Raw genomic sequence first — 27,100 nt, 5'->3', positions numbered from 1 at the left:
TCTAACTTCCACTAATCAGATGATTCAAATATATATATAAAGATACTGATTTTGATATGTCAAAAATTGTCATGTCTAAATTTAGAACGAGACGTACATAATTTCAAATATCCCGCTCTCACGTGTTTTTATAATGGCTTCTATTACTAACCTTAACCAATCAGATGATTCGAAACATACGTATGAATCTTCGATTGTGTCGATTCTAAAATGTAGAAAATTGTGATGTCTAAATCTGGACCGATGTGTTCTTACGGATTAAACCAATGAAAATGAAAATCAACAATCGCAAATTGTCAGTGAGGATCTTTGAAATGTGACAGACTGTTACTGTTACTCGAGGAAGGAAGAGACACACCTCCCTTCTCATTTCAGTCGTCGACTAACTTCGACTCTGTTCGGATTCGTTCGGACTTTCGACGCTTCGGAATCCACGATTATCGTTCGATCCATGACCGCATCTATTTCCGTAATATATGTATATATATATACATATATATATACATACTGAATTGTACTATAGTAATCGGTAAAAATTCTATAATTTTTCATTTTTCTTCTATTTTAATAACATTCATAAAAAAGAACTATAATAAATTCAAAGGTACGTTCCCATGAAAAAAAAAAATTGATCGTGTTAGAAAAGATTAGAATCTTTCGAGTAACGGTCCCTTCTTTCTCTCGTTTTTTTATTTCGCGATTCGACTCGCTACTGCACAACCCACCGTATTTCTTTCTTTGATTTATATTTATTTCGTTCCTCGACCGCTACCATCGGTCTGTTTTCATGCATTTGCCGACCGAGAAAGTTAAAATTAGTCGTCGCGACGACGTTGCATCTGGGAGTCAACGACTTCTCTGTATACGTTCTTCTCGATACGTATATCCAGAAATCAGAAACTATGGGAATATACACACTCCGTATATGTATATGTGAGAAAACAAATTTATCTCTTCAAAAATTTTATCTCTTCAAATTTTTACCCCATAAAATTTCACTTCGTACCATTTACGGAATTCAAACGATAATAATATTTTTTATCTTATAAGAATATAATATATATAATTGATAGAGATATTTATTCGTAAAATACAATTTGGAGATGAGGAAAGTGTGTTGACACCATAAACAGCAGTGGGAACGTAGGTACACTTGAGTCACGTGGTTAGAGAGAGAAGGTGCGTGTCGAGACCACGTGGTTTGGCATCTGATAAGCGAAACTCAACATGAATGGGATTTACACCTACACTTTATACTTGACCACCTTGGTGCATCCTTTCGATTTTTTTCTTTTCCGTTTTTTCTTTTTTGTTTCATTTTATTTTATTCGTTCATTCATTTATTTATTTGTTTATTTTTTCCTTTTTGTTTTAACAACCAACCAGTACTTACAAAGGTACAAAGTCTATGTTTTAATTTATATATATATGTGTGTGTGTATGTATGAAACAAATTTTTTAAATTATAAGAATATTTTTTATAACAAATGTTTCAAGAAGAATCTTTTTTTTTAGTCTCTATGTGACCACACATTGTTGATACTAAGTTGATATTAAAAATTAAGAAATGATGGGGCAGAATTATTGAATAAGATTAAGTAACATAACCTATTATTATCGATCATTCGATCGTTCTCCTTCCTTTGACGCACAGATGGTAACTAGTAAACACCAGTCGAGTTTATCGATTCGTATGAAAGTAACAGTGTTCTTGTGAAAAAGCGAATCGGACTAGATAAGAGAAGGCGTTGGCATACTTTCGCTTTGCTGTAATATCTCCTCGTTGGTTTCATTGTGAAATACGGCTCGAAAGTCAAAACGTCGTTTCGGATCGTATATTTGTAATAAAACGAAAACAAGAGATGAGACGATTGATTTAACATCCTTCTGAAAACAAAAGAAAAGAAAACGAAAAAAGAAATTCATTTAGTTCTTAAAATAAAAACTTGATTGTTTTAATATAAGGAATAGAGAAAGAGAGAGAGAGAGAGAGAGAGAGAGAGAGAGAGAGAAAACGCGTGACGATTTAATTTTTTGAACGTGAAAAAAAAATTGAAGAAAAAAGAAATAGAAAAGAAAAAAAAGATAATATAATTGACAACTTCACATTCGTATAACAACGAAGCCTATGATAATCTCGAAAAAATTTGTTCTTATTAAAAAATTGTAAAAAGAGTAATTGAGAATCACTGGGAGAGAAAGAATCTTTACCCCAAGATAAACCAACGGTGAAACAAGAGAAACGAAACCGGAAGACGGCGGCGGGGTCCTATATGTCTCTATGTATTTTGGGTAACGCGTATGCTCGCGAATGGTGGGGGTAAAAAGCGTTGGGATCGACGAACGAGTTTGCTTCGACAAATACAACCCAACCCACTTCTTTTTGTATTTGAATTTTTATTTTTTACTTTTCATTTTTTCTTTCTTTTTCTTTTCATTGCTTATATTTTCAAGCGATAATTCTCGTTCAATGTCCTCGTTATCAACACCAAAATTCAGATAAATACTCGTTCGTAAAACGTTGTTTATGTTAATTTATATTTAAACTCGTTCTTTCCAATTTGATTTTCCCTTTTATCTCAAAATAAAAAATCGCACAATAGTGCTTTCTTTTATATGCTAGTATGTATGTATATACACATATATATGTACATACATTAATCATTTACGTTCACCTATTAACTTGCATATTAATCATTTGTCTTCCACAAACTCGATGAACCATAGAATCGATGTAGCTAGGCCTAAACTCATCTTTTATTCAAAAAGACAAAAGGAAAATAAAGAGAAAAGAAAGGAAAGTGAAAGAAAGAAAGAAAGAAAGAAAGACAATTGGCAATACATGTCGCGCTGTATCGTTTCTTTACATACAGGAAGTATGTATAACGTATTACAGACGTAAGTTGTCTGTAACGTCCCTCATTGAACTACCGCTTGGGGGGTAATCGAGAAACCGACTCGACTAAAGTCGACTTAAGTAAGCTAGGAAACCGGCTGGAGAGGAGATACCGGTCGAGAGACCTTGACAAGAATTACCCCCTTTTCGTGTTCCGAGAGGTTTCGATGAAAAGCTATATCTTCGTTTATTTTCGCCGGAGGTGATGCGTTGCCTTTCGCGGAAAGCAATTAGGTCTTTTGTGTCTCAGATTTTTGTTTCCAAAGAAAATGAGAGACGTTCTGTATAATTATAGTTATATATAGTAGTATAGTGTTACAAGTATTACAGTATTTTCCTGTTGATACGCATTTATCATACCAGTATTATTAGCGTAGCGTGTGAATATTATTTAGTATAAATATATTACTTGTATTAGTTATTACTCACACTAATACTATATATAGATATAAATCTATACTCGAAGGAAGATAAAAAAGAATAAAGAATAAGAACAAAAAATAGATCGGAATAAACGATAAGAAAACGATTAATATTTATTCGAAGGAACGATTATTTAAAACACAAAAGATTAAAAGAATAGATTATAGAAGTTTGTAATGTAAAAAGTTCGGTGTACGTGACAAAAGGCAGGTAGGTAGAAAAGAAGTTGGCTTATTCGTAGTCGTCGTCGTTGTGTCGTATGGTAGAGGAGGGTAAAAGGACGAACGAACGCAAAGGATGGATGCATCGGGCGGTGGCTCGAGCGCGATTGTCACGATGCGTCTGTAAAACAGGGCCATTGCGCACGCGCGGTTCCCCAATCGCGTCCGTCCATCCGTTCGTCCGTTCGTCCGTTCGTTTGTCCGTTCGTCCGTCCAACCGTCCGTCCAACCGTCCATCCGTCCGTCCGTCCGTCTGTTCGTTCGTTCGTTCGTTCTTCCTTCCTTCCTTCTCCTCACCTTCTTCTGTCGACACGAAGGAGAGGAACGCGCGCGTTTCCCTTCAGCGTGCCGTCTCCCCACACTGACGACTGGGGACGCCGCGGCATGGCTCTAGCTATCCCCACTCTTACGGAATTTCTAGTACCCCCACCCCCACTCTTAGTTACTCCGTGCGGCCACCGTCGTCCCGGTCGTCGTCGCGTCAGTCGCGTGAGAACCTTCGCGGGGGGAAGGTGCCTCTCTTAGCGCGCACAGCTCGCCTTTTTTCCTTGCTTCAACACTGCCATTAGTATATCTATCTATCTATATACAATATCTCTCTCTCTTTCTATATATATATATATATAGAGAGAGATAACATATAACAATATTATATACATGTATATTATCATCAATTTATAATCTACGACATTCGATACAAACGATTGAGAAAGAGAAAGAGAGAGAGAGAGAGAGAGTGAGAGAGAATGTCATGTGTTCCATCGGGAAATCTTTTTTGATAACAAAGCAGTGTAGTCGAAGATAGAAAATAAAAAAAATAAATAAATAAATAAATAAACACGAACGAACAAACAAAGAAATAAGGAAAAATATAGCAACATCGCCGTAATAGTGCGTGAACGCGAATAACGGAAACGACGAGATTGGTGTCCGTTTTCTTGGTGTTTTATAGTGGTGTTAGATGTGTCATGTTGATGATGGTGTCGAAATGATCTTAAGATTGTCATAACGAGTAAGATTGTATTCTACAGAAGAAGAAGAAGAGGAGGAGGAGGAGGAGGAGGAAGAAGAGGAGGAGGAGAAGGAAGAAGAAGAGGAGGAGGGGGAGGGGGAGGAGGAAAAAGAAGAAGTCAAGAAGAGAGATCATTGTCCCTAGTCTTTGTCGTTATTGTCGAGTGAACGAACATACATAGGTGTTCTCGAGCGTGGTATTAGCACCGTAAACGCGGCGTCGTTCCGGTCGCGAGGATCGACGCCCAGCGTCCGTCCATCGACAGGTCGCGAGCTGTGCGCGTGTGGATGATCGAGAGTGATGTCTATCTAGTGTGCAACCGCCCCCAATTACCCCCCTCTCCTAATCTCCTCTCTCTCTCTCTTTCTCTCTCTCTCTCTCTGTCTCTGTCTGTCTGTCTCTATTTATCTATCTATATCTCTATCTCTTTTCCCATCCACGCGTTCTTCTTCGTTGCTGTGATCATCTCAAACCAGACGACGAAATATCGGATTATAAGATCTTTCTAATTCTTATCATCTCCGTGGATTAATTCAATGGTAAGTTTATTTTAACGTTTCTTATGTAACCATTTTGAACTGATTCGTTAATTAGTTTTGAATGAATCGACTCGTTTGAATTTTGCCGAATTTCTATTAATCGACTGATGATTAGATAAAAGAAAAGAGAGGAAAACGAAAGAAGAGAAATATTGTTTTCTTCGTTTTTCTTTTTTTTTTCTTTGTATCGAAACGAATGACGATCGACATCGAAAGATTCTCACGTGGAGTTATCGCGTGACCGTAGGATTTTCTCGTTCTTATTTGTAACGTACCGTACGACATATATATATATATATACACACATACGCGCGCACACACGTATGTATTGTAGACGTTGTGTTCCCTTCGTGGATGATCGCGGGAGGGCGCGCACGAACGGTGCTTCGGTTTTCGGTGGTCGAATTAGAGAAGGAGAGAAAGAGAGACAGAGATAGAATGAGAAAAGGGGAGAGAGAAAGAGAGAGATAGCGAGAGAAAGCAGTCTGGGCGTGAAATTTTTGGCGACTGGGCTCGATCGATGCCTCGAGGAGGACGACTACGACTACGACGACGACGACGACGACGACGAGTTCTTCCTCTTCTCCTCCCTTGTCCTATACCCTCGTCCTTTGACCCTTAAACGAGCAAGCGCCGTGTGCGCGCAAGGAAGGTACTACGACGGCCCTTCCTTCCTTCCTTCCTTCCTTCCTTTCTTCCTTTCTTCCTTTCTTCCTTCTTCCTGTCTTCTTCCTTCCTGTCTTTCTTCTCTTTGTATTTCATTATACTTTCTTCTCAATTCTCTTTCTTATTCCTGTTTAACCCTTTTCGTACGTCCCGTATAGCCCCTCTTTTAACAATACGTTTAAAAATATACACACATATATATATATATATATATATATATATATTATATGTAGTAAACGAGAAATTAACGGGCCTATTATTAAGATTTAGAACAGGTTATGTTACGCTAACATCCTGCATCGAGAACTTTCCTATTGTCGTTGATGGAAATTGATTGGCCAATTTTGAATGAAAAATGAAGAAATTGTTTCTGAGATTGAGCGTGTGTAAAAGAGATTACGATATGTATATCTCACAAGAAAAAAAAATGTCGAAACAATATGCGAATTGGAATTGTCAGATTGCCGTGTATAGTAGGTCAATGCAACAAGTCTCATAAACGCCGAGTCGGATGATAATGCGCGAAAGGTTGTTGAAGAATGTCGCGCTCAGCGCATTACTCTCTCTCTTTCTCTCTTTCTCTTTACAAGTGTATGTATTGCTAACAGCTGAAAAACTAGGTCACGCGTGTGTATATATCACAATCGTTTGTGTATGTGTATGTATTTGTATGTCGTATGTCGCCATGTATATATTTTGTACGTTCGCGTTGGTCGAAGTATGCTTCGCCTTGCAGTTCGCTTGCGACCTGGCCGCGTTAATTATCACTCCGTAATTACTCTATTACAAAAATAGAATCTAATCGGCCCCTTTTCTCTCTCTCTCTCTCTCTCTCTCTCTCTCTCTCTCTCTCTCTCTCTCTCTCTCTCTCTCTTTCTCTAACGCAATACATACATATATCATTTCTTCATCGCTTATACCGCCATCTTTTATTTTCGTTAACCAATCAGAAAGGGTTATAATAAAAAAGAGTTGTGAATTAACGAATACGTTTAAAAGAAATAGAAAAATTTCCCGCTTCTTGTTAAATTCAAAATTCGTCAAGTTCGAAACAGAATAAGGAATGTACAATAAACGCACACCTACACATACTATTTTTGAAAGAATAAGAATATATAATATTTTAATTAAAAAATTTTTTCCCGTATGTGGGTAAATTTATAAAATTCAAATACAAAAAGTTAAGAACCATGACAAAAAATGTAGCTATTTATGCGTGTTTGTATGTATCTTCGTATGTATGTATACATGCGTAAGTATACACACACACATACGCAGAATGATAGAGGCGGCAAGCCGGTACAGTACAGAATTGAAATTCCTGATTTCACGGTCAGTGACCATGGCATTCGGGCAATGCCGCGATGTTGTCGAACGAGTCGAAGATCACTGCCCTTGCTCTTTTTCCCTCGACGCAATGGGATCGATGACACCAAGTGCCACTACTCTGTGTTATCCCTATAAACATTATCTTTTAAAAAAAAAAAGAACAACAAAACAACAACAAAAATATATATATATAGATAGTAAAAAATATAATCAATGATGTAGTATATGTATATATGTGTGTGTATGTATATAGTATGTACAGAGTGGATCGAAGTTTCTATTTTAAAAATCAATTATTCTTTCTCGAGATTTTTTTGAATTGTATTTTTGAGTTATATAAGATCTTTTCGAATTTGGAAAAAAGGAAAGGAAAAAAACAATGAAATTTTTTATATCATGTGTAATTCTTGGCTCATCATTCTTTATATAATATATCATTTATTTCTATTTATTTATATGTATATTATTGATTATAGAAATATATATATTTATACACACACGCATACTAGGATCTCGTAATTAATCAACAAAGTTCGAATAATTTCGTTCGTTCCTTGACACTAGTAAAATATAGACGGTGCGATATCCCATAGGAGTAATCCGCACGCGAAACTAGTTTTATAACGTGCGTGAAGGGTTACGTCTATGTACACTTGTGTATAATCAGTGAAAGAAAGAGGGGGAATAGACTGCATGTACGTATGTATATATGCATATATACATACATATATATATATACACACACACACGCATATACGTATGCGCTTGCACGCACAGTTAGTCACAAGTACAACACACACACATGCGTGCTTTCTGCCGGAGAGAAGAGAGCCAGATGATACAGGTACTAGATAGAGATACTCACTCTCTGTTAGGTCATTCAACCCAAGCTTACTATTCTATACTCTTCCAAGCTTCTTTTTCGTTCGGCTTTTTTATTCCACCTTATTTTCATCCTACAAGAGAGAGAAAGAGAGAGAGAAAATTTTCATAGTTGCATTTTTATTATAAATTCTTGCTTGATATTTATGGAAGTAAATAATAATAATAATTAGAACAGAAAATAACCTATAGGATCGTTACCATTCTTTTTGTTCTTCTTCTACTCTCTCATTAACCTCGCATAATACATGATATTTAAAATTTTTTGACTTTTTATATAGTCGAAATTAAATTTGATGTTACGCGAAAGGAAAATGGCGGTAATAAAAAAGAAAAAAAAGAAACAAAAAAAAATCATATTTTCAAAGAGGAAAAAAAAGTAACGACATAAAAGATGCAAAAACAAAATCGTCGGTTATGTATATACATATATATATATATATACGCGCGTGCGTGTATGCATGTATGTGTATACGTCAACGAGAAACTCGACGACGATAATTCTTCTTTTTCCATGATATATCTCGAGAAGTACCATGAAACGTTGCTCCTTTTCTCGCTCAGAGAAAATACAGATAACTCAACTCTATCCTTTTCCTTTTTTTATTCTCTCTCTCTCTCTCTCTCTCTCTCTCTCTCTCTCGCATCTAAATCGTCGTATTATGTCGAAGAGCCCGAGGTTTTGCCGGTTCCGAGGAAAGCCACGGAATGGCCATGAGAGTTCACTATCCTCGACTGAGAGACTCGAGCCCACCTCCCCCACTATATATATATATATATTCTTCCTCACGTGATCTTTTTAACCCTTTCAAGTTAGAAAGACTACTCCCATATCATCAGTGACTAATAGTCAGACAGACAGACAGACTGGATTAAAACAGACAGATCGGACAGACAGACAAATAGACAGAAAGTGTAGCATTGATGAGGTAAGAGTCCTGTCTTTTTGTAGGACGTGTCAAGAAAGGGTTTCGTCGAAGCCCATGCGAAGAAAACGATCCTTTCTTGGCTCCTAAAACTGGTTCTCCTGTCGTTGCACTTTCCTGAGCTACATCGACCGTCTTCTTCGTCGTCGGTTGTGTCGTTGTCGTCTTGCCTCTTTCTCTTTCTCTCTCTCTCTGTCTATCTAGCTATTTATCTACCTACCAATCTATCTATCTCTCTCCATTCGTCCTTTACTACTACAGCAACAGCAAAATGAGAAGTGTAGAGCAAGGAAGAAAGATAGAAGAAAAAGAAGAAGAAGAAGAAGAAGAAGAAGCCAAAAGCAAAAGAGGGCCTAAAAGAGAAACGACGAATTGCCAGACTTCTTCTTTCTCTTTCCCTCTTTCTATGTGTGGATGCTTGGCCCTCGAATACCTCCCCCTATCCCCCATCCCTCACCTCACCTCACCTCATCTCATGCCCATGCCCACCTTTACCCCTACTACTTCTTACTTCTATACAGACCCAATCCAACACAGAGGGCACATCGTTAGACGGTTTTAGGAGTGAGTTTTCGTGTCCAGCCTCTCTCCTCTCCTCTCTTCTTCTCTCTTTCTTTCTTTTTCTCTCCTTTTGCCTTTCTATCTTCCGTTCGCAAAGGCCCACGGGAGTGACCCTGAAAGTTCAACAGCCCTCCCTCGAATGGCGCCCCTATACTCCCCCGCATACCCCTCCCATACGAATCCTAACTTTGCTTAGGGCCTGCACTCTTACTTTTTCTTCTCTCTCTCTCTCTCTCTCTCTCTCTCTCTCTCTCTCTCTCTCTTTCTCTCTCTCTCTCTCTCTTTCTTTTTTCTTTTCGAAGTCTTATTTTTGAGAATACTGTGACAATCTTGCTGGTTAGGATATAAACAATGTTGTAAAGTTCAGGAATTTTGATTTGTATTATTTAATAGGACACCTTTGCTTATGCACAAGCAGTACTACTTTTTTTTCTTTCCTTTTTTTTTGTTAGCTTCTTATTTTTGAGAATACCGTGATCAGGATGGTTGAGATACGAATAATGTTTAAACGTTGAAAAGCTTTAATTTCTATTATTTATTACGACATTTTATGTGCATTGTAGTATTCTTCTTTACGTTTTCCTTTTTTTCTTTTCTTTTTCCTCTTTTTATTTTATAGTATTTTTCTTTTTTAAATTCCGCGATGACGTTTGTTGGTACATAACAAATATTGAAGAGTTTTTACTTTTATTATTTATTAGCATAGGGAGTGTGATATGCAACAGGTTGGCTGATTGGTTCGTTGCTGTACACACACACACACACACATGTAGGAATCAATAAAATTCGACACGTTTGTGATTTATTCCTTTACTAAGGGGATTTACTACAGAATTGATTTCCATCGTTATATATCGAATTTCAGAGAGAGAGTAAAGTCGTTTAAAGCAGATTTATACTTCGACGGAGAGAGAACGTGAAGAAATGGCAGTCACGATATATCGTGGCGAGAAGCGCATTGAGTAAGGTCAAGGCGACAGCTGTTTTACCACCGTCGTCATTGTCGTCGTCGTTGTCGTCGTCGTCGTCGTTCTCATCGTCGTTCTCATCGTCGTCCGCTCCTCCAATAGTAATTGTTTTCCTTCGTGGAAGAAAATTAAGGATGGAAAGGGGTAGGGAGAGGGGAAGGAAGGATTCGTGCATCCCATGAGGGGCGTCACCTGTGGGTTTGCAGGTTATGTCTAACAGGAAATCATTTGAAAACGTCATCGTCAATCAGATTTTACCGTCATGATGGGAATTCGTTTTCGTTTTTTTTTTTTCATTTTACATTGTTGTATTTAATCAGTATACATATTTTAACAATTCTTAAATTTTAATCAATGATTACTACGTAGAATTTTCTTCGATGATTGATCGAAGTTTTGTAATATGTTTGTTCATAAAGAAAAAAAAGAATCGTAATCTCACACAAAATTCTTCAATTCGTAATCTAACTTAATCTAAAGTAATAATCTCAATTTATTGCATAACCAAAGATTCTCAAATTCGTGAACAAACGAAACCAAACCAAACCCAACGTAAACTTGTAAATGTTTAATTTTCGAAGTAAAAAGTAAAGTTTGATGTCATAATAATCTCCCATAGAAATTCCATGGTCTTTCTAACTTTTATTTGTTCCAGAGAAATCTTGCTGCGTTTCACGACTGTAGTTTAACTTTCGAACTAACAAGTAAGGTTAGATGTCTCTACAAATCTTCAAAATGACGAATACGTTTACTTTTCGAACTAAAAAGGAAGGTTAGGTGTATCCATAATTTTCGTAAAATTACGAAACACCTTAAGTGTCTCTTTCTCTTTCTCTCTTCCCTTTAATTCCCATGAAGTTGAATGAAAAATTCCTTAAAACGTTTCTTCTCACTTCTCTTAAAAGTAATATCTCAAAGAAGAAGGTCTTTTCCTGTTTCTCGGCTTGTTCTCATCTTGTCAGCTGACGGCAATCTAACAGCATACATATATACATATATGGTTGATATACGAAGAAAACGAAGAGATACGTGAGTGTTACGTGCCTGCTTGAAGGCCTCGTCCTTCATACGTGTACGCACACATACATATACATTTTACAGAAAGAAAAACAGAGAGAGAAGATAAACGACAGATTTACACGCACTGAAAACAGATACGTGTGTGTACGATGAACGCGCTGACGCGAATGCGATTTGCAGTCGTGCGCCGTACGCGCCATGCAACGGCGTGTAATCGAAGCTTACGTCATCTACTTCTCCACTCCCCCCTCCGTCTCTCTCCCTCTGTTTCTGCACACGTGCAGTAACACACCTACGTACGTACGCCAATGTAATCTGCACGCTCGCGCGCATACATTTTCATTGTTCTCTTTGTTCTTTCGCTCTTTTTCTCTCTTGATCATTTTTTCTTTCTTTCTTTATATATAATATATATATATATATATATGTACACATCATACACATATATACTACACGTTATAGCTTGCCTACTGATTGTTAACTTCGTACGGATTCTTGCGCTCTAGATTTTGAGAATATAATTATCGGAGGTTTGAGGATAATAGAAATAAAATAGAGAATGCAAGGAGGGAAGAAATTAAAATCAAAAAATTAATTCTGAAATTCATCTACGAACTTCTTTTTTACCTCGCTCTTTGTTAAAAATAAGAATTAAGGAACAATGAGAGAAATGTTCAGTTAATTAATTAATTGATTAATTAATTAGTTGCAATGCGAAGTTACGGTTACAACGATACATACCATCGATGGTTAGGAATAATCATATGAAGTAATAATACGTTCTAATATTACACAACATGAGAGACTATTATTAATAGTCAAAGAACGAAACGAGTTTAATGTCGAGCTTGCTCTCGAGTTTGCGTCAGAGCGCAAACCGTTTGCTAGTTTTTTTTTTCTTTTCTGTTTTTCTTTTTTCTTTTTCTTTTTCTTTTTTTTTTTTTTTTTACCAAAGATCACAATCTCGTATTATTGCTAATGAACTAAGAATTTTTTATGAGCCCTTATTATGTATCGTGGTCAATAATCCCGTTTTACGATACATATATATATTTATGCATGTATTCATCGTCGCGAATGAACGTCATATATCTTATTGATTGTATCGTATCGATCAATAATAAGATCGACGTGACACAGGAATATATTTACTTCGATTTATGCGAATGCAATTGTAAACGAAATTATGATTTATGATTAGAAGTATTAGTTATTATCTATTTTAATTTATTATGCAGTTTCGAAAATAAAAGTATCAAACAGAGAGAGAGAGAGAGAGAGAGAGAGAGAGAGAGAGAGAGAGAGAGAGAGAGAGAGAGATACAATGCAACAACCAATTAAAAAACTTCCTTCGTGAAAACGCATTTTAATACTGCAGCAATCAAATGAAGTGATATTTTTTATACTAATATTGTTTCTACTAATAAATCTAATTAGTTTAAATAAAAATTAATTTGGATGATAAAAAGATTATGAAAGAAGAAAACGTACCGAGAAATTAGTTTTTTTTTTCTTTTTTTTTTTTTTTAAGATGTAATAAGTAATAAAAATTCTACAAACGAAACGGGTCAATAAGAAAGAGTTTCTGTAAGTTAAGTTTCGCTTTGTGCAACATAACCAACAACGTTCGTTATCGAACGCGTCGACACGGAACTTCGAAGAGGACAGAAGCGCACTCGAGATCGCGTGCGCTTATCGCTCGTGACGCGACGTGCTTTGTAACGGAGACAGACATATGGCGAAATGAGAGAGAAAGAGAGAGACAGAGACAAAAAATGATTCGATGAACACGACACGTTTGCCAGTAGCGGAGCAATCAAAATCATTTATAAAACATTGCAAAAATATTATTCACACCTTTTTCTCTTTTTTTTTTTCGATTTTTTTTTGTTTTCAAAAAAAATCACAAAACTCACGCAATCCTTATCGCCGCCATTTCGATATTTCCCATTGTCACGTATGGTAGATAAATATGTATGTAGTTACATATTATGTATGTAAAAATTCACGTGCAAGTTTTTAAAACTTTCTACGAAAAAAAGATTTGGTTGTATAATTATTTTTGAGATTGTAACATTGTTCGTTAAAAAAAAAAATCGTACAAAATTCTCGATAAATTTTTATCGATTATTATGAGATTAAAGATTACATGTGTCTAAATTTTTATATAACTGTCACACACACACATATACACACACACACACAGAGTTTATTTCTGTGCACGGATGCAACGGAATCTCAAGATCGCTGGAATTAGCACGGCTGAGCGAGAATAAGAGTGGGTGGGTGAGTAGCGAAGTGAAAGAGGCTCAAGAGGTTCACGTTTTCTACCAGCACGTTCCTTCGCTCTTGTTCGTTCGCTCTCTAACACATGAGGGAGCTAAAGAGCGAGAGAGAAGAAAAATGCAATAAGGCCGACGTACTACGCGAACCATACGAAATACTCGCGTGCCGTCGACAGTTAAACACGCTTCCGATGTTGCACGCGTCTGGCCGGAAGTCAATTTATCCTCTTCGCGTGTCCTTCTATTTCTGTTTTTTTTGTTTTGTTTTGTCTTCAAATTTATTCGAAAGGGTCGGATCGAATGAGAACAATATTTTTCTTTGCGATTTTATGATATCGATATTATAAGTTACGCGTTATATTTATGTTTCATATCGTTGATTGTATTGCCTTATAGAATTCTTATTTATAGATTATATTCTGCATATGTGCATATATTGCATGTATATTTTGCGTGGTATAGATCATAGTGCATATATATACCTGTACTATCTATTATAGGTTATGTTATATACATATGTTGCATATTATAGGAAATATTGCATATATGTGCATACTGCGGGTTATATGCATATGTCGCATATTATAAGCATAATTACATGCACATATTTCCAATCAAATTCTAACCTATCACTTCAAATTTCTATTTCATATATGAACTGACTTGTCCGTACGATTTTTAAATATTAAACTCGTAAAAACTATTAATCATCAGCCAAAAAACTAATAATCTCATTAATGTAAATTAAAAATCATTAACGTAATTAAAAACTTTTGGCTTTTTCGAACTCTTTTAAAAGTTACCAGGGCGAACGAACACACGTATCGATTTATGCAAAATCGAGCATCGGGGTAGATTCTCGCAATGGAAGATGCGTTTAAAAGCGAAAAAGAAAAAAGGTGGGGTGAGCAATGGAGGGGTTGAGGGGATCGTTAATCGGGCTAGGGTCTATACGATCCATGGGGCCCCCTTTACCCATCATCCATGCTCGCTTCGCATCTGCCAACTCTGGATATTCAGCGGCCCTTTCCCTATCTTCTTTCTAGAACGCGTATCCGAAAGAAGGGTTGCGAGAGGTCTGGGTATACAGAACCGAGTATGTTCTACGTGCTTAGCTTCCCCCTTCCTGGCGCGTTCAACGTTTCTACAATGCATGTATGATGTAACATACAAAGAAAATAATCTTTGTATATGCCTCTACAAGTGTGCCGTTATAAGTGTGTGCGTATGTGTAAGTGCGTGTGAACTTCTCTTCTAGTTTTATAAGTAGAGTCTGCTCGAAGAGCTGGTGCAAAACATCGTCAAGATGTCTTCGACTTTTTTAAACTTTGATTTTTTTTTTTTTGATTTTATAAACATTACATATATAGTAAATATTCTCCTAACAAATCGAAGTTCGTACGAATATCGAAATATTTTCATTTCCAAAATTTTTTGTTTCCAAAAGAATCTTTTAATCTTTTTAACTTTTAAATCAACTTTCATTTGCGGGGATTAATGTCGTGGCTATCTTCTCGCTGTCGATACTTCTTTCCTTTTCTTTCCTTTCGTAGAAAAATCTCTTCTCCGTGTGAAAATAATTTCAACAACGGATGACTATTACGTGAATTTTGTCCACGTAATGTCGTAGTATACGGTAGGGTGAAAATCGGATAGCGTGAGGTGAAGGGATAAAAGAAGGGTTCTTCGAATGGCATGCCGGTTTCCCGTGCGATGCTCGTCGACCCTCGTTATTCAATCGAAACGAAGCATTACTCATTTATTGTTCTACCCTTGTGCGCGGTATATTTGTGCTCGATGGTCAGGGGAATAGCACGGCGACAACAGTCGTCCGAGAGTGCTAACGACGAGAGCAATCGAACAACCTGATTAACGTGTTCGACATTTTCATTGCAAAAATTTACTTTTTTTTTTCCAGCGAAATGGAAAAAATCTATTTAGATTCGATATCATTATCCATATTAATTTGTGAATAAACGGATTAAATATATATATATATATATGTGTGTGTGTGTTTGTGTGTGTGTATGTTATATAATTAAACAATTTTTATTTGATATTTAAAAATAATTATCTACCTTTTAAATAGATCTACATGTGTGTATCTCTCTCTCTCTCTGTGTGTGTGTGTGTATTCTTAATCCATCAAATATAATTCTATTTCACGTTTATTTTATCGCATCTAAATAGATTCAAACCTAACTTCAAATTTACCCTTACGAATTTAAGCGAGTTTATATACGTTCATTGAATATTTTACGTTAAATTTACTCTTATATCGATCGTAAAAGCCGAGTTTAACAGTGACGTACTATCGCATACCGACATAATCTCACGTGTTAAATGTTAATGGATACCACGAAAGAACGATAGCGTTCTCAAAGACGGTTTATAAACGTTGATAGCCTTGGAGAACGAACGGAGTCTTATCGAACTCTTTGATCATCCTCCGATTCTCCTTTCGAAAAAGCTTATCTGAAAAATCGATTGCTTATCGATCTTAAACGATCTTTTTCTTTATTTTTCTCTTCTCCTGTATGTATGATGAGAGGGAAACATGCCAATAGTGTCGTGTATCTGTGTTTAAGTTACATACACATACACATAGGAATACACATTCGTACATAGAATCAAGATTCATAGTAGACAATGGAAAGTGATGGGAATAGTCGAGAACTTGTCTTCTGAGGTTTCCCTTGAAAGTCGATTCGCTATTCCATTCAGACCATTCTCTTCTTCTTCTTCTCCTCCTTCTCCTTCTCCTTCTACTTCTCCGCACCCCTACCTCCTCCTCCTCCTCCTTCTCCTCTTCCTCTCCCTCTCATTTTACTGTTGGTTGGATCTCTCTGCAACGGTACATGCTTGCTACGAAACGCATAAGCGATGATAGTATACTACTCGTTTGTTACTTGGATATATTCCAAATGTATGTATGTGTAAATACTGATTGGTGATGTAACTGTATTTTAGTCGATGATATTTCAACGTGATTATAGTGATATCTCTATAATTTTCAAAACTTCTGGTCATCTATTTTAATCGATAGAAATTATTTTTATGTTCATTTTTGTATTTCATTTTTTCATTTCTTTCCTCTTTTTTTTTTTTTTTTTTTTTTAATTCTCGGTAGAGCGATACTGTATTCGGTTTGTGAAGTTCATTACATTTTGTTTGCTTTCTCTTTTTTCCTTGCTTTTTTTTTTTTTTTTGAGGTATTTGAGTAAATTTATTTTGAAAATTGTTCCCATATATCGACGTTGAAAAGCTTTGTTGCTCTCTTCTCTTCATATCAATTTTTCCGATTGAACGAACATCATCCTCATCCCTTGGTGTTCGACTTCAGTATGTTTATGAAGGGCCTCTCTTGGCCTTTCTCCGGTCCTTCTCGTGCGGCATTGCGCCGCTTGTTAAAGTAGAGAGAACGTTTCGAAATATCTCGACCAAGTGTACTCTTCCTTCGCGTCTTTGAATCTTCGATATTTTTTTTTTTTACTTTACTTTTCTTCTTCTCTTTCCTTTCCTTTTTTTTATTTCTTTAGAGCGTCGAGAGAATATTACGTCGATCTCAACGTGATTTTATTACGAAACGTAATTGATCGGTGTACCTAATACATTTAAAATCTAATCTTCCAAATGTAATCCGCCATTTTGACAAAATTTTCATTTACGCTGACAAAAATCTTCTATTTCCTCGTTCCATGATTATTAAATACATTTATAAATCTTAACGTGAGAAATTAGGAAAGATAACAATATTTAGTAGATAGAGTTCATTAATTAAAAAAGAAAAAAAGAGAAAAAAGCACAGTTAGAGGTCAACGAATGATTCACAATACTCGTCAATGATTCCGAAAACTATTTGAAAATTTGCAAGGCAAATTCGGAAGGGCCGAAGGGCCATCATAGTCTCTCCCGTACGGCGGTTTAGAGTCGCGGCTTTTCGCCTACGCGACGGACGAAAATCGATGGTGATTCCCCACCATAAAACCTCTTCTCTCCTTCCACTTCCTCCCTACCTTTTACACAACTACAATTCCCCCTCGTTTTCCTCTCCTCTTCCCTATTCTCTATTTCATTCATCCATTTTAGTTTTCTTTTTTAATTCATTTTTTTTTTCAGAATTTATCTCAATAACGATTTAAACAATTATCAAGCGCGCGAATACATTCAGAAAGGATCAAAAATTCGAATTATTTTTTTTTCGTGACCTTTTGAACTAATTTTCTTTTTTTTTGTTTTCTCCAGATTGTAAAATTAGAAGTCTAATTATAACTGAAATAGTATTTTAAAATCGCCCAAGGATTTTTGATTCATATATACACATTCATACATACGTACATACAAATACATCGGATATATTTGATATCCCGTCTGCTGTAAAATCACAAGAAAGTATAAAAGGGGAATCATGGAACTCAAAGAATTTCCTTCTTTTCCACTTGAGAAACTTCTCGGTTTGGTGGTTCCACCCTCGTAACTAAACGAGCAGACATGTATTTTCCATTCTGTCTGTCTCTGTCTGTCTCTCTCTCTCTCTCTCTCTCTCTCTCTCTCTCTCTCTCTCTGTCTCTCTCTTCCTCTCTTTTTTTCCTGTAATAAAACGGGGCCGTTTCATTCTTTCTTGGGACCTTTCACAGTGAAACCGGCCATACCAAAGGCGCCATTTACCATAGGATTTTAGAAAAGTTCCCTTTACAAAGTGGAGCTCTTCTAGTTAAGTTTTTGTTCGCCTCCATCGTCCCTCTAACCTCCCCCACTCTTTTTTCTTTTTCTTTTCTTCTTCTTCTTCTTCTTCGTCTCTTTCGTCTTCGTCTTTTTCTTCTTTTACTTCTTTTACTTCTTTTACTTCTTTTACTTTTACGTTCCATTCCTCTTCCCTTTTTTGATCAGAATCCATCTAACCGATTCTTCTCGATCGACTTAAGATGGACTCTCACGCGAGACGAAATCGGTCCCTTCTTTTATTATACGTTCGCCCCTTCCGATAAAAAAAGAAACGAAAAGAAAAAAAAAAGAAAAGAAAAGGAAAGGAAAGGAAAGGAAGGGCCTAAGGATGAAAGAAGCTAGGAATCACGACCTTGAGACGACAAAACGGATAGTACGAATACTTCCCTATCTCTTTTTCTATCTTTTATACCATAGTCCTGTTTCTTTGCTATTTTTTGTACTGGACGCCATATTTCTTGAAGAAGTTTTATGATCTATCTAGAATTTCTCACGTGTTAATACGATGTAATGATGTAATGATCGAATAACTAGGAATACAAATTAGAAATTAGAAAATAATATTGTTCGTAAAAATTAATTGAGCGAATTAAATAATTTGGAATACTAATTTGACTTTAGAAAGTGAAATTATCGTTAAAAATTATTCGTCTGATCATTACTATCTTTCTTGTTTTGTTTTGTTTAATGTTTTATTCTTCATTATGCAAACAAAAAGAAAGAAAGGAAAGAGAGACGCATCGATAACGAGGAAACAAGCGGAAAATGCGATTGAACGTTATCTCATGTAGTACATACATACATATACAAGTCGAGCTATTCGAGATTGCTTTGTTCTCTCGAGAACAAAGTGCCGTTACGATCCAGTCCAACTACGACTGACAGTGACGCTCATACGAGACACAACTAACTCACTTTTGTTTACTCTCGTAAATCCTATTTTTATGAAAGGACGATACCGTTTTTTTTTTCGTTATTAGTTGCCTAACTAAAATTTGTCGACTTTAGTTTCAATAATTCCTAATCTCTTTGTTGTTTTTTCTCTCGAAAGTTAATTACGATGATTAAATTATTCACCAGTACTGTGTTACATTTTTTTCTCTAATGTTACTACCCCTAAAGAATTAACAAACAATTGATTAAATAACAAATTAATACAGTGACATAAAAGAAATCTCTAGATACATTTGGACAATAAATCGATAAACGTTCTCTTTTTCATAGATCGACGAAATGAAATTCTTTCGTACAGGTGATTTTTAACAAAACCAATTCTATTTAAAATTCGCGACATATGTTTTTTTTTCTCCCCCTCACTTCCCATAAGGACAATCCTAATCTCAAGTTTAAATAGAACGTTCTCACGATTTCTTACACACAAAGAATCGCACGCAAGTTTTATGGAAAAATCGAGATGGAATACGTTTGCATGAGACCTTCCCTTAGACATATTCGCGGTCGACAGACGGGGCCCGTAAGGCCCATGAATTTATTTCGTAAGCACACACTAAGGTATCATCCTCCAGCTGGTAAACAGCTGCCCACATCCTGTCTTCCGTACAATACTCATCCTCTCTCTCTCTCTCTCTCTCTCTCTCTCTCTCTCTCACTCACTCTCTCTCTCTCTCTCACTCTCTCTCTCACTCTCTCTCTTTCCTTTCTCTTTACCTTTAGTTGAGCCCTCATCGTTGGGCCTTGTTCCTTGTACTTTAAGATCGGCTGACCAAGATGGTGGACAGGTGTATCGTTCAAATATACTAACACTTCTTGATACTCAAGCAAGTATTAACTTTGGCACGCGACCACCATTTCCCCATTAAAAATCCATGTAAGGAAGAACTTTTTTTTTCTTCTTTTTATTTTTCGTCTTTTTCTTCGTCTTTCGCACTGCGCTACTGCACTCGACGGGATACCAAAGTGAACGCAGCGTTTAAACTTTTATCACTGAGATGTCTTATCGCATGTCTACGTTCAAGCGTTAAGAGCCTTTACTGTTGACGATAAACATCATTGCGTTGAAGTGAGAAAGAGAAAGAGAGGGGGTAATACTATCTTTCACATTGATCGTTCATTTTCTCCCGCCATTTTTTCAAATTTTTTGCACATCACGATTCAAAAATTGTTTTTAAGTAATTTATTGATATCGATAAATAGACGATTATATTAGATGTAGATTAATTGGTGGATAGATGGATTTTGGTCGGTTTGATCTTCATTCGATCATTTTTGCAATTCATCGAAAATCGTGTTCTTGAAATAATATTTCATTATTAATAAATTAAAGTTGACGTAGAACTTGTCTAATTAGATCTGACGTTAAAACTTTTATTGACGATATTAGCCAAAATTTACATAATATTATTTATGTTTCTGATTATTATCATGATCTCAAAGGACGTGGATAAATGTATCGATTCGGTCCGATCCGATCCGATCGATTTTAACCGCCTCGAAAAAGCGAAGGGAGAGAGTTCGGACAAACAGGCTGTCCGACAAGATTTAGTTCGAGTTCTCGGGCCGTTTGCAGTTGCACCTGCATATGGCGCGTGCTACGAAGGTGAAACGCATCTGTCCCATCTCGCGCAATCACGTGCTCTTTTATACACTTCTTTATGTATTTATTTAATTTAATTATTTTCCATACGTATTTCTTATACTTATATTTCGTAACACAAATATTAACAAAACACGTAATTCTATCCAATTTTTTTTAACGAATATGTATTTCACCGAAGACAGATATACGATGGTTCTTTTTTTCTTTCTTGTATTCTTTACAACTCATTTTATTTATTTTCGTATCATCCTTGTATGAAAAAATACAAATATTATTATATAAATAATAAAAAAAAAGGAAAAAAAATTTATCGTAGAATTTTCATAACGCGAAAAGGGCCGATCGGTGTTGTTTTGCAGGTGGGTCTTTTCGATGCAGGTGTAACGGCACGTGCATTCGTCGCCGTGTTTCTTGTATGTCTCATCCTGTCTCCTCTTACTCATGTATTTTTCTTATATACCTTTTCCCATCAATATCATTATAATTAAAATAATGTTGACATTTTACATTTCAAAAAATTCATCAGAAAATAATCCTCAAAAAATTAGATTGTAAAATAATTTAATATTAACATACGTGTGTATACGTAATACGTGTACATATTGGTGGTTTGATAATCGCAGTGACATTTCTAATGATTGCAACCTAGTCTAATGAAAAAAATTAAAGAAAAAGAGAGACAAAGATAGAGAGCGAGAGAGAGAGAGAGAGAGAGAGAGAGAGGATGAAAAGTGAACGTTTTCTTTTTCTCGTCGTAGTATCTTGATCTTTGTCCGAGTCTCTAAGAGATCTCTAGCATTGCACGTGCAAGAGATCAGAGGTCACGCTGCAATGACTGGTCATTCCTCGACGAGTAGATGTAATCTTTCGCATTCGCACGTGTGTATGTATTACCTATTTTGCAATATAATCCAGTAAGACCGGTATTTTGAAAAAAGATCTAATGAAAAAAAAATATATATATATATGCACACACACGCATCTATATATTAAATTGTTACATTCAAAAAATTAATTTTTAACAAATAAAATTAAGTCTTCAACAAATACAGTATCATTTAAAACAAATTATATGCCGAGCTGAACAAAATTTCTTAGTAACTCAAATAGACATACGTAGGAACACATAGACACATATGTATAAATGTAGATTTCAATAATTTTTACGATAGTGAGAAAAAAAAAAGAAAAAGAAATAACTAAGAAACTTTTCGTAATCCATTATCAGACTTTATTACGAATCGTAAACGTTTAGAAAAGATATAGTGAAAACTCTAGTCTCAAACAGCAACAGGAGTATAACAGTAATACCACAAGCCTGCAAGGTAACTGCAATAACAGCAGCAGCAGAGTTGCCTGATGAACGCGTGGGCGTTAAACGTGGGGCGACGAGAGTGCAATGTGGGTCACTAGGAAATTGTTAGTCGACTGTCGTTCTGACTGACTTCCTGTGTTGCTACGCGTCTAATGCATGCATACATACACATATATACATACATATTTGTACGTGATACGTGTATGTGTGCGTGTGTAGGTGTGGACATGTACACACACACATGTTGCTCGTATACAATCACAATATAGGCGCCATTGTCCGATTCTATCGCAAGATGTGTACAGCATGAGAGACATGCTAAGGAGCAAGGAACACAACAAGACCAACATAACCTCACTTTTCTCAACTATCCTATATAAATGTATGCATAGTTATGTAATGTACGTATGTTGCATGATATACAAAGCACGAATTCTAAATTGTTCATAATGGATATGTACGAATTTAATCGTTAAAAAAATGGAAAGATTCTAAGAACTTTAGGAATAGAATTTCGAGATGAAATAGGTAGCTAAATATGAAAGAGACAAGAATGATGATGGAGGGGTGAGGAACAGGGAGGATGAGGGTTGGGGGAATAAGTGGGGGAGAGAGATAGGTCGACGATTATCTTGAGACTTGGCTAATAAATCATTCGAAGCGTGCATGACGGATATCTAATATCAGAGATTTGTGCTAGAGACAACGGAGTCATAGAATCTCGTGTTTACCTGTGTAGCCTTGTCAGCAAGCACCGTTGCAACCGGCTTTCTTGCACAATAATATATACTGGAGATTCTTGCCTGGCAAGAATATACAACATCGAGTCTTGCAACCCACGCATCTTTTCTAACGCCGTGTGTTAGTAACCGTACTAAAACAAACTAAATACATTTTACATATATCCTTATACGTACCATTGAATAAATAAATAAATAAATAAATAAATAATGGAATTTTAAATTATGTAGTAAGTTTAAAATGTGATGCAGGTGCGCGAACCCAGAATTTGAAAACTACCCGTTGAACTTACTTACGCTTCATTTTATTTTAAACTCTTGTTTTTGCAGTGGTAACATTGAAATGATTATTATGTTCGTATATATTCTTTTTTAAAGATATATGAAATTTGTTTTTTATTTCATTTACAAACTTCGTTCATTCAAAAATATTTCTACGGTGTTTATAATATAAATTACTGAATTTGAATTATAGAAAATTATATGTATGTTTATACTATATGTATATATATATATATATACACATACATACATACATAGATATGTTTAAATATTGTATAATACGAACTATAATTTTCTACCGTAGAAGGTAAATTCTTATGGATATAGAATGAGATTCGAGAAGAGAAAGTCAGTCGCGTGGCCGTGCACGCGCCGACGCCATACCATACCATACTATGCTATTGCCATACCATGGCTAACTCGAAGATAACAAAATTACATTTGAGAAAGATCGCTTAAAGCTACGAGTTTTTTCTTCTCTGAGAGAATTTTTTATTCTAAGAAAAGAAAAGAAATAAAATAAAACAAACAAACGAATGAATGAATGAATGAATGAATGAATGAATGAATGAATGAATGAATGAATGAATTATGCAATCAACTTTCCTTTATTTGTTGTGTAAGAAAAAAGTATCATATTATCATAGATTACGTCGACTTATCGAGCTACCAAAAAAATCATACAAATTATAACAATACAATTTTTTAATATATTTTTGTTATAAAAAATAATTTCTTTCTTTTTCTTCCAATAAATAAATAAATAAATAAATAAATAAATAAATAAATAAATAAATAAATAAAAACTTATCGTATCAAACTGCAAGAAGAGAATAAAGAAAAGTCAAATAAAAAGTTTCTGTATAAAAATGATTCCAAGAAGTGCATACATATTTATAAAGTAGTGAAGACAAGTGGAAAGCGTACATGATGATGAAAGATGGCGGAAATAATATATGTATTGTAAACGTTTAACCTTTGGTTAATATCGTACGATCACCCCTTCAACTTCTTAAATGGTTACGGGTAGATTCAGGAACGATAAAGTTCAGAAAAAGAAGAAACCGAAACGAACAGTTATTCCTTTCCGGCTTGGACAGTAGTAGTGACTTATTTTTTTCTTTTTTTAATGTGTTAGTGCATGTATTAAAAGGTACACACAGATATATCAAGCAAAAGGGTTGGAAGGACTAAGGAAAAGGTGTGTGAATGTGTTTGGTTGGCCCTATCGTTATCTCTCGGTCGTTCGTGCGAGACGTAAGGACAAAACGCTCGTTAATAGGTCATACGCTCGGTCTCGTAATTAATTTATGAGGTGCTAAAGCGGCCTCGTGGCTACGAGAGAGAAAGAGAGGAAGAGAGAGAGAGAGAGAGAGAGAGAGAGAGAGAGAGAGAGAGAGAGAGAGAGAGAGAGATGCATTAAAATGCACCCCCTTTTCGTTGGATCATGCAACGCTACTGAGAAAATACGACGCGTCCGTAAGCGAGAAGTAAAACACATGACTTATTCGTCATCACCCATTAATAGCGGCAAATTTCAAATATATATTATCCCTAAGTTTGTTCTAATTAAGAATATATGAAATATTTCAAGAATATTTGAGTTATTTCATACATGTGACCTTTTTCTTCTTTATATTAAATGTGACCTTTTTCTTTTTTATATTAAAAATATTTCCTTCATCATTGAAGTTGGTTCAAATCAATAATATTTGTATTTGCATTCTACATAATGATTTTTTTATTTTATTTTTTTTATTTATTTTTTTATTTATTTATTTTTTGTTAATATTAAAAATATTTTCTTCTTTACTTGTTTTTTTTTTATGGGCAATATATATATATATAATAATTTTCGAAGATTATTCAAATTTTATCTAATTTGTTTTATGTTTATATATGTATATACATATGTATATAAACACGCAGATAGGATACATACGTAATGTGATATTAATAAAAAGTAAAATGGCGGCTATTGAACAGCTGTTAAAATGTCTCCTTGTTATTCTCACATTTACCACATTGTTTCATCAGCTTTGTGGCAGGTCACGTTTATCTTCTCTTTCAAAATGTACATGACTCTGTATGTGTGTACATATGTATATACTATTATATTTCTGAAACAGATGACAATATATTTTCGACAATAAATGCGTGCGATAAAGCCAACGATTATTTGCTCTCCTTGAAATATTTTAACAACGCGCCAGACCTCGTATTTTGTTCTGTTTTCGACGTGTGAAAAGTCTACTTACGATTACATATATGCAGGTATACACGGATACACACATATATGTATATATGCGATTATTCTCTCTCTTTCTCGCACTCTTTCTATGTACAGGAATGCGCTGTTTTATCGTGTTTTACGATAAAACGAAAAAAGTGAAGAAAAAAAGGAACGCAAGAGACAAAAAATTAAAGTAGCTTATCTGTGTTCACGCATGCATAGATAAAAACTACAATCTTGGTATAATAATTTGTACTATTATATTTCTATAGGATATGCTAAAAAAAGTTCTTGGATGATTTTTAAAAAGTCGTTTGCTCTCTGTTGGTAATTTTTAAGCTAATTTTTTTTCTTTTATTTTTTCTTTATTCTTTTTTTTTTTAGATGGTAAAATTACAAAAGTTTAACAAGAATTATTTTTAAAGGTATTAACATTTTAAAGATATGAACATGAATATGCATATGAATCTATATTACGATGCATATATGAGCGGATATATTATTACCATATATGTAATATATATATATATGTGTGTGTGTGTGTGCGCGCGAATATACACTTTCTCACGGTTCGTTTATTATTAGGATCTTTCGCAACGAGTCACTGACATTTGCTTGTTCTTCGTTCACTTTTGTGTTCTACTCCTACACACTTTACCAAAGTTCTCTCGAGTGTACCAGAGTAGAGTGACTCATTCCTTGAAGACAACGAACCCCGAAAAGGAAACGACGAGTGAACGGCCCAATGAATGGAATTCTTATGAATGAATGAATTTACTACCGTCGCTAATTCTTTTTTTTTTCTTCCTCCTCTTACTCCTTTTTCTTTCATTGGTTGTTCAATAACCTCTTCCAAGTTTCCTCTTTCTCTTTCTCTCTCTTTGTCTCTCTTTCTCTTTCTCTGTTTCATTTTTTAATTTATTCGATGAAATTATTTAATTTTGTAATATAGAGTAGGTTCAAAAAGTTTTTTAAAAATTTGCAAAAAAAGCTGTAATGTCTTAAAAAGTCTGTCAAAAATGATTAGATCAATTTTTAATGTCACCTATGAACTTATTCATAAAATTATAAGTGTTGCTAACTTTCGATAAAACAAGTGTTAATTGTCGTAGCGATTAGAATCACTCTCGTTATAACGAGTCCTTCCTTTGAAGGTGAAACGAAACGCCAGCGCGTGTCACGCACGCGTATGCACATTTCGTATGCAAGTATCGCGATAATCAACGACAAATCGAGGCCTCGACGAACCTATGCTACAGACTGCGGTTTTTATTTCGAGGTCATACCAACATAAAATTTTTCATTTATTCTCTATCTGAATTTAATATCTACTGTTATTTAGAGAATGTACTTTTAAATGATCTCCTGTTATATATAGATAGGACAAAATATTTCTAAGGCTGTTGTAATTAGAAAAAAAAAAGAACAAAAAAATATTAGCCTGAAAATTCTCGAGAAAGAATTAATTGATTCTTAAAAATCATTTCAAAACTTTTGACCCGTTCTGTATAGTAATAGAG

At 35.2% G+C, this 27,100-nt stretch overlaps 1 protein-coding gene and 1 long non-coding RNA gene across 4 annotated transcripts in view; one reads left to right on the top strand and one right to left on the bottom strand.

Annotated features, from left to right (window-relative positions):
* The window catches only part of LOC122633832 (histone demethylase UTY), a 49,200-nt gene that overhangs the window by 9,803 nt on the left and 12,297 nt on the right, over positions 1-27,100 (top strand). The window contains exon 1 of one of the 3 annotated variants that reach the window (XM_043822233.1): positions 4,622-5,091. The exons of the other annotated variants lie outside the window; for them this stretch is intronic. The gene's annotated coding sequence lies outside the window, so the exon portion shown is untranslated. Of the gene's footprint in view, positions 1-4,621; positions 5,092-27,100 lie in introns of those variants that run through there. 3 annotated transcript variants of the gene reach the window in all.
* LOC122633837 lies at positions 1,062-4,141 on the bottom strand. Its single transcript, XR_006328203.1, has 2 exons — positions 3,838-4,141; positions 1,062-1,887 (listed from the first exon to the last, which is right to left on the bottom strand). It is a non-coding gene; the product is annotated as an uncharacterized LOC122633837 (long non-coding RNA).

This window comes from Vespula pensylvanica, chromosome 13, assembly GCF_014466175.1.
Source record: "Vespula pensylvanica isolate Volc-1 chromosome 13, ASM1446617v1, whole genome shotgun sequence".
Classification (NCBI taxonomy): Eukaryota; Metazoa; Arthropoda; class Insecta; order Hymenoptera; family Vespidae; genus Vespula; species Vespula pensylvanica.
This window is presented reverse-complemented; position numbering and strand designations above follow the sequence as displayed.